We start from the raw sequence: 8,092 nt of genomic DNA, 5'->3' as shown, positions 1-8,092 counted from the left end.
ACCACCCCTGTCTCTCTCACTGGAACCCACCCCTGTCTCTCTCACTGGAGCCCACCCTGTCTCTCTCTTACTGGAGCCCACCCTGTCTCTCTCTCTCTCTGGAGCCCACCCTGTCTCTCTCTCTCTCTGGAGCCCACCCTGTCTCTCTCTCTCACTGGAGCCCACCCTGTCTCTCTCTTACTGGAGCCCACCCTGTCTCTCTCTCTCTCTGGAGCCCACCCTGTCTCTCTCTCTCTGGAGCCCACCCTGTCTCTCTCTCTCTCTCTGGAGCCCACCCCTGTCTCTCTCTCTCTCTCTCTCTCACTGGAGCCCACCCTGTCTCTCTCTCTCTCTCTCTCGCTCTCACTGGAGCCCACCCTGTCTCTCTCTCTCACTGGAGCCCACCCTGTCTCTCTCTCTCTCTGGAGCCCACCCCTGTCTCTCTCTCTCTCTCTCTCTCTCTCTCTCTCACTGGAGCCCACCCTGTCTCTCTCTCACTTTAGCCCACCCAGAGAGAGAGAGAGAGAGAGAGAAAGAGAAAGAACGAGAGCGAGAGAAGGAAAAAAGAGAGAGCCAGAGAGAGAGAGAGAGAGAGAGAGAGAGAGAGAGAGAGAGAGAGAGAGAGAGAGAGAGAGAGAGAGAGAGAAGGAAGGAAGGAAAAAAGAGAGAGCCAGAGAGAGAGGAGTCACCTGAAACCCTCACCTTTCTGCTGCTGAATGTGAGAGGTAAAGACTTCTTAATGTCCGGTCCACTAGCGCCTGTCAAATTAAAGAGAAGGGAAAGGGATCGTCCCAAAGTAACAACCCAGTTTACTGCAGCTGAACAAGAACCAGCCACATAAAAGCAATACTTCCATTTGTATTACTTTCACGCTGTCATTGAGTGAGGTGTCTTTACAGTTTGAGCTGGGTGAGAGGTGGGACCGTGGGAGGTAGGGATGGACGGACTTGTTTTACGACTCTGGTCAACATTGCTGTGATCAAATCGTGTCTCTGTTCGTTATGCCTATGTGAGAGAATGTGTGTCTGTCTGTGTGTGTGTGTGTGTGTGTGTGTGTGTGTGTGTGTGTGGTGTGTGTGTGTGTGTGTGTGTGTGTGTGTGTGTGTGTGTGTGTGTGTGGGTGTGTGTTGTCACTAAGGAACCTGACACCTCTCCCACTGCAGCTGAGTTGAGCTTATTTACCTCAGTAGCCCTGTTCAGCTGCAACCCTGCCTGAGCCCTCAGTAAAACTGAACTAGGTGGAATGGACTAAAGTCTGATCCCTCAGTAAAACTGAACTAGGTGGAATGGACTAAAGCCTGATCCCTCAGTAAAACTGGACTAGGTGGAGTGGACTAAAGCCTGATCCCTCAGTAAAACTGAACTAGTGGACTAAAGCCTGAGCCCTCAGTAAAACTGAACTAGGTGGAATGGACTAAAGTCTGAGCCCTCAGTAAAACTGGACTAGGTGGAGTGGACTAAAGCCTGATCCCTCAGTAAAACTGAACTAGTGGACTAAAGTCTGAGCCCTCAGTAAAACTGAACTAGGTGGAATGGACTAAAGCCTGAGCCCTCAGTAAAACTGGACTAGGTGGAGTGGACTAAAGCCTGAGCCCTCAGTAAAACTGAACTAGTGGACTAAAGTCTGAGCCCTCAGTAAAACTGAACTAGGTGGAATGGACTAAAGCCTGAGCCCTCAGTAAAACTGAACTAGTGGACTAAAGTCTGAGCCCTCAGTAAAACTGAACTAGGTGGAGTGGACTAAAGTCTGATCCCTCAGTAAAACTGAACTAGGTGGAATGGACTAAAGTCTGAGCCCTCAGTAAAACTGAACTAGGTGGAATGGACTAAAGCCTGAGCCCTCAGTAAAACTGAACTAGGTGGACTAAAGTCTGAGCCCTCAGTAAAACTGAACTAGGTGGAGTGGACTAAAGCCTGAGCCCTCAGTAAAACTGAACTAGTGGACTAAAGTCTGAGCCCTCAGTAAAACTGGACTAGGTGGAATGGACTAAAGTCTGAGCCCTCAGTAAAACTGAACTAGTGGACTAAAGCCTGATCCCTCAGTAAAACTGAACTAGTGGACTAAAGCCTGATCCCTCAGTAAAACTGAACTAGGTGGAATGGACTAAAGTCTGAGCCCTCAGTAAAACTGGACTAGGTGGAGTGGACTAAAGTCTGAGCCCTCAGTAAAACTGAACTAGGTGGAATGGACTAAAGCCTGAGCCCTCAGTAAAACTGAACTAGTGGACTAAAGTCTGAGCCCTCAGTAAAACTGAACTAGTGGACTAAAGCCTGAGCCCTCAGTAAAACTGAACTAGTGGACTAAAGTCTGAGCCCTCAGTAAAACTGGACTAGGTGGAGGGGACTAAAGCCTGATCCCTCAGTAAAACTGGACTAGGTGGAGGGGACTAAAGCCTGAGCCCTCAGTAAAACTGAACTAGGTGGAATGGACTAAAGCCTGAGCCCTCAGTAAAACTGGACTAGGTGGAGTGGACTAAAGTCTGAGCCCTCAGTAAAACTGAACTAGGTGGAATGGACTAAAGTCTGAGCCCTCAGTAAAACTGGACTAGGTGGAATGGACTAAAGCCTGAGCCCTCAGTAAAACTGAACTAGGTGGAATGGACTAAAGCCTGAGCCCTCAGTAAAACTGAACTAGTGGACTAAAGTCTGAGCCCTCAGTAAAACTGAACTAGGTGGAATGGACTAAAGCCTGAGCCCTCAGTAAAACTGAACTAGGTGGAATGGACTAAAGTCTGAGCCCTCAGTAAAACTGAACTAGTGGACTAAAGTCTGAGCCCTCAGTAAAACTGAACTAGGTGGAATGGACTAAAGCCTGAGCTCTCAGTAAAACTGAACTAGTGGACTAAAGTCTGATCCCTCAGTAAAACTGAACTAGGTGGAATGGACTAAAGTCTGAGCCCTCAGTAAAACTGAACTAGGTGGAGTGGACTAAAGCCTGAGCCCTCAGTAAAACTGAACTAGGTGGAGGGGACTAAAGTCTGAGCCCTCAGTAAAACTGGACTAGGTGGAGTGGACTAAAGCCTGCCATGAAATACATTCAATAGTATACATAGTGTTTGTTTCATTTGGGTACATTCATGAGTTACAAATCCCACATTTTTGTAGACATTTGAACCAAGTTCCTTGCAAATTGTCCTGTACTAATCCTCCATTAAAACGTTATGAGAACAACACAAAAACTGCTGTTTAAACACATCCAACAGCCTGTCACTTGGTCATTGTTATGTAGTTCATGTCACTGCAGATGACAGGATTGATGACTTCATTCACTATGCACTTACTGTTATTACTGAGTGTACAAAACATTAAGAACACCTGCTCTTTCCATGACACAGACTAACCAGGTGAATCCATGTTCCCTTATTTATGTCACTTATTAAATCCACTTCAAATGAGTGTAGATGAAGGGGGAGGAGACAGGTTAAAGAAGGATTTTTAAGCCTTGAGACATGGATTGTGTGCCATTCAGAGGGTGAACGGCCAAGACAAAATATTGAAGTGCCTTTGAACGGGGTATGGTAGTATTGAGCCTTCATTTAACTGGGCAAGTCAATTAAGAACAAATTGTTATTTACAATGACGGCCAACACCGGCCAAACCCGGACGACGCTGGGCCAATTGTGCTCCGCCCTATGGGAGTCCCAATCACAGCTGGATGTGATACAACCTGGATTCGAACCAGGGACTGTAGTGACACCTCTTGCACTGAGATGCAGTGCCTTAGACCGCTGCGCTACTCGGGAGCCAAGCAGCTGCCAGGCGCACAGGTTTGTGTTAAGAACTGCAACGCTGCTGGGTTTTTCACACTCAGTTTCCTGTGTGTATCAAGAATGGTCCACCACCCAAAGGACATCCAGACAACTTCACACAACTGTGGGAAACACTGGAGTCAACATGGGCCAGCATCCCTGTGGAACGCTTTAGACACCTTGTAGAGTCCATGCCCCGATGAATTGAGGCTGTTCTGAGGGCAATAGGGGGGTGCAATTCAATAGTAGGAAGGTGTTCTTAATGTTTTGTCCACTCAGTGTAGATTCCCTTTCTCTTCGGTAGGCTATGCACACAAATTCCATGAAAATGTCTAAACAGAATTTGCAATGCATTTTTCATTGATTTGGCATCAAATGTTATTAATACGCAAATGTTATTAATACGCAAGTGTTATTAATACGCAAGTGTTAGCAGGCTGTGTACCCCAACTAACATGTACATACGTATAATATGCATTATGTTCACGCTGTGATTAAACAGGCTATTTGTACATTAGTGCTTACATTTTAGACAGAAAATAACACATTAAAAGTTACTGAATCAATACTTTCTACAGAGCCTCTGTGTAATAAAACCGAAATAATAAATCATTCTGAAATAATCCATTCTATATGCAGCTATTTATAAAATGTTTTGTGTGGCAATAACTCACCTCTACATCCATCTCTGTTGCAGAGGCTTGTGGGGATGCTGCTGGTGTGTGGTCTGGGCTGTGTGCCTCTGTCCCCCCCCCTGTCCCAGCCTAGTCGACCCTCTGTGACTCTCTCTGCCTGCACCCCTGTCAGCCACAGCCCACTCCTAACCGCCTGGCTAACCAGTGTCTTCACTGTTCATCCATAATGCAGCAGCATCTTCTACAGTTTCTCCCATCACTCCAGGTAGAGCAGAAGGATATGTCTTCTGAATCGTCCAGCCGTCATCCTCCACGCCGGCGACCGGCACCTAATTAGTCTTTCAGAGTGCTGCTTGGGTTGCGCTTGAATAAGTCATAAAACACCCAGAAACAGAGATGGGTTGTGTGTCTACGTGTACCTCTGTTTTGGTAGTAAGGACCACGTCATGTCTGTGGATGGATATTTTGTTCTTTAGTTTTAATGAATGAATTAGTGGATGACTAAATGAATGACGGTGTGATTCTGTGCTTGATCCAGATAATATTGGGAGCTTCATTGATCCATAACACACAGCTAATTCATTCAGACCTACAGCGTCCACCTATCATCTATCCTAACATCTCTAATCCACTACAACCAACTTCTCTCTCCCTCTACCCCTCTCTCTCCCTCCATCACCCCCTCTCCTCTCTCTCTCCATCACCCCTCTCCTCTCCCTCCATCACCCCTCTCTCTCTCCCTCCATCACCCCTCTCTTCCCTCCATCACCCCCATCTCTCCCTCCATCACCCCTCTCTCTCCCTCCATCCTCCCCATCTCTCCCTCCATCACCCCTCTCTCTCCCTCCATCACCCCCTCTCTCCTCCCTCCTCACCCCTCTCTCTCCCTCTCATCACCCCCCATCGCTCCCTCCATCACTCTCTCTCCTCCATCACTCTCTCTCTCCCCATCACCCCTCTCTCTCCCTCCATCCACCCCCATCTCTCCCTCCATCACCCCTCTCTCTCCCTCCATCACCCCTCTCTCTCCCTCCATCACCCCTCTCTCCCTCCATCACCCCCCATCTCTCCCTCCATCACCCCTCTCTCTCCCTCCATCACCCCTCTCTCTCCCTCCATCACCCCATCCTCTCCCTCCATCACCCTCTCTCTCCCTCCATCACCCCTCTCTCTCCCTCCATCACCCCTCTCTCCCCTCCATCACCCCCATCTCTCCCTCCCTCTACCCCTCTCTCTCCCTCCATCACCCCTCTCTCTCCCTCCATCACCCCTCTCTCTCCCTCCATCACCCTCTCTCTCCCTCCATCACCCCTCTCTCTCCCTCCATCACCCCATCTCTCCCTCCATCACCCCTCTCTCTCCCTCCATCACCCCATCTCTCCCTCCATCACCCCTCTCTCCCCCCATCACCCCCATCTCTCCCTCATCACCCCCATCTCTCTCCCTCATCACCCCCATCTCTCTCCTCCATCACCCCTCTCTCTCCCTCCATCCCCCCATCTCTCCCTCCATCCCCCATCTCCCTCCATCCCCCCATCTCTCCCTCCATCCCCCCATCTCTCCCTCCATCCCCCCCATCTCTCCCTCCATCCCCCCATCTCTCCCTCCATCCCCCCCATCTCTCCCTCCATCACCCCCATCTCTCCCTCCATCACCCCTCTCTCCCTCCATCACCCCTCTCTCTCCCTCCATCACCCTCTCTCTCCCTCCATCACCCCCTCTCCCTCCATCACCCCTCTCTCTCCCTCCATCACCCCTCTCTCTCCCTCCATCACCCCATCTCTCCCCCATCACCCCTCTCTCCCCCTCCATCACACATCTCTCCTCCCCTCTCTCCCCCATCACCCCTCTCTCTCCCTTCCATCACCCCTCTCTCTCCCCTCCATCACCCCCTCTCTCTCTCCCTCCATCACCCCTCTCTCCCCCTCATCACCCCTCTCTCTCCCTTCCCATCACCCCTCTCTCTCCCTCCATCACCCCTCTCTCTCCCTCCATCACCCCTCTCTCTCCCTCCATCACCCCCATCTCTCCCTCCATCACCCCCTCTCTCTCCCTCCATCACCCCCATCTCTCCCTCCATCACTCTCTCTCCCTCCATCACCCCCTCTCTCTCCCTCCATCACCCCTCTCTCTCCCTCCATCACCCCCATCTCTCCCTCCATCACCCCTCTATCACCCCCATCTCTCCCTCCATCACCCCTCTCTCTCCCTCCATCACCCCCATCTCTCCCTCCATCACCCCTCTCTCTCCCTCCCTCACCCCTCTCTCTCCCTCCATCACCCCATCACCCCTCTCTCCCCCTCCATCACCCCCATCTCTCCCTCCATCCCTCCATCACCCCTCTCTCTCCCTCCATCCCTCCATCTCTCCCTCCACCCCCCATTTCTTCCTCCATCCCACTTCTCTCCCATCTATTCCCCCATCCCCCATCTCCCATCTATTCCCCCATCTCTCCCTCCATCCCCCATCTATCCCTCCATCTATCCCCCCTCCCCGTCCCTCATCTCTCCCCATCCCCCACTTCTCCCTCCATCTCTTCCTCCATAAATCCCTCTATTCCCCATCTCCCTCCATCCCCCCCATCTCTCCCATCTCTCCCTCCATCCCCCCATCTCTCCCCCCATCTCTCCCCCCATCTTTGTCATCTCTTCCCTTCTCTCTGATGTTGCTTGTCTGAGTACATCACCTCAACCACATGTTAACTGAGGTGTTAGAGAGAGCCATGGAGACCCCCATCTCTCACTCCATCCCCCATCCCCCATCTCTCCCTCCACCCCCCCATCTCTCCCTCCACCCCCCCATCTCTCCCTCCATCCCCCCATCTATCCCTCCATCCCCCATTTCTTCCTCCATCCCCCATCTCTCCCTCTATCCCCCATCAGACAGACACACACACTGCACTCATATAGGTCATAGGCTGCACAAAGATATCTCTTGTCTCCTGTTGGAATGGATTTCAGATTAATTAAAATGTGAAGGATTTATACTTGTGTCAGAACGGATTATGGGCCGTTGGTTGTGTGCTTTACATTCTAGTGTGTGTGTGTGTGTGTGTGTGTGTGTTACTTTCTATTCCAGATTCCTCCAATCCCTCTCTCATGGTGTGTGGATGATGTCAAAGGTTTAAAGAGGAGAGAGAAGGAGACATCTCTATTGGTTAGAATAGAGAGGAGAGGAGAGGAGAAGGAGACATCTCTATTGGCCAGAATAGAGGAGAGGAGACATCTCTATTGGTTAGAATAGAGGAGACATCTCTATTGGTTAGAATAGAGGAGAGGAGACAGGGAGACATCTCTATTGGCCAGAATAGAGGAGAGGACACGGGGAGACATCTCTATTGGTTAGAATAGAGGAGAGGAGACAGGGAGACATCTCTATTGGTTAGAATAGAGGAGAGGAGACATCTCTATTGATTAGAATAGAGGAGAAGGAGACATCTCTATTGGCCAGAATAGAGGAGAAGACACGGGGAGACATCTCTATTGGTTAGAATAGAGGAGAGGAGACACGGAGACATCTCTATTGGTTAGAATAGAGGAGAAAGGGAGACATCTCTATTGGTTAGAATAGAGGAGAGGAGACATCTCTATTGGTTAGAATAGAGAAGAAAGGGAGACATCTCTATTGGTTAGAATAGAGGAGAGGAGACAGGGAGACATTGGTCAGAATACCTTGTAGCCGTTGGTTTAAAAGTTGTGTTGGCGGTGGTGTGTGTTGTAGGCAACTGA

This window comes from Salmo trutta, unplaced genomic scaffold (assembly GCF_901001165.1).
Source record: "Salmo trutta unplaced genomic scaffold, fSalTru1.1, whole genome shotgun sequence".
NCBI lineage: Eukaryota > Metazoa > Chordata > Actinopteri > Salmoniformes > Salmonidae > Salmo > Salmo trutta.
Note: the sequence above shows the minus strand (reverse complement) of the source record.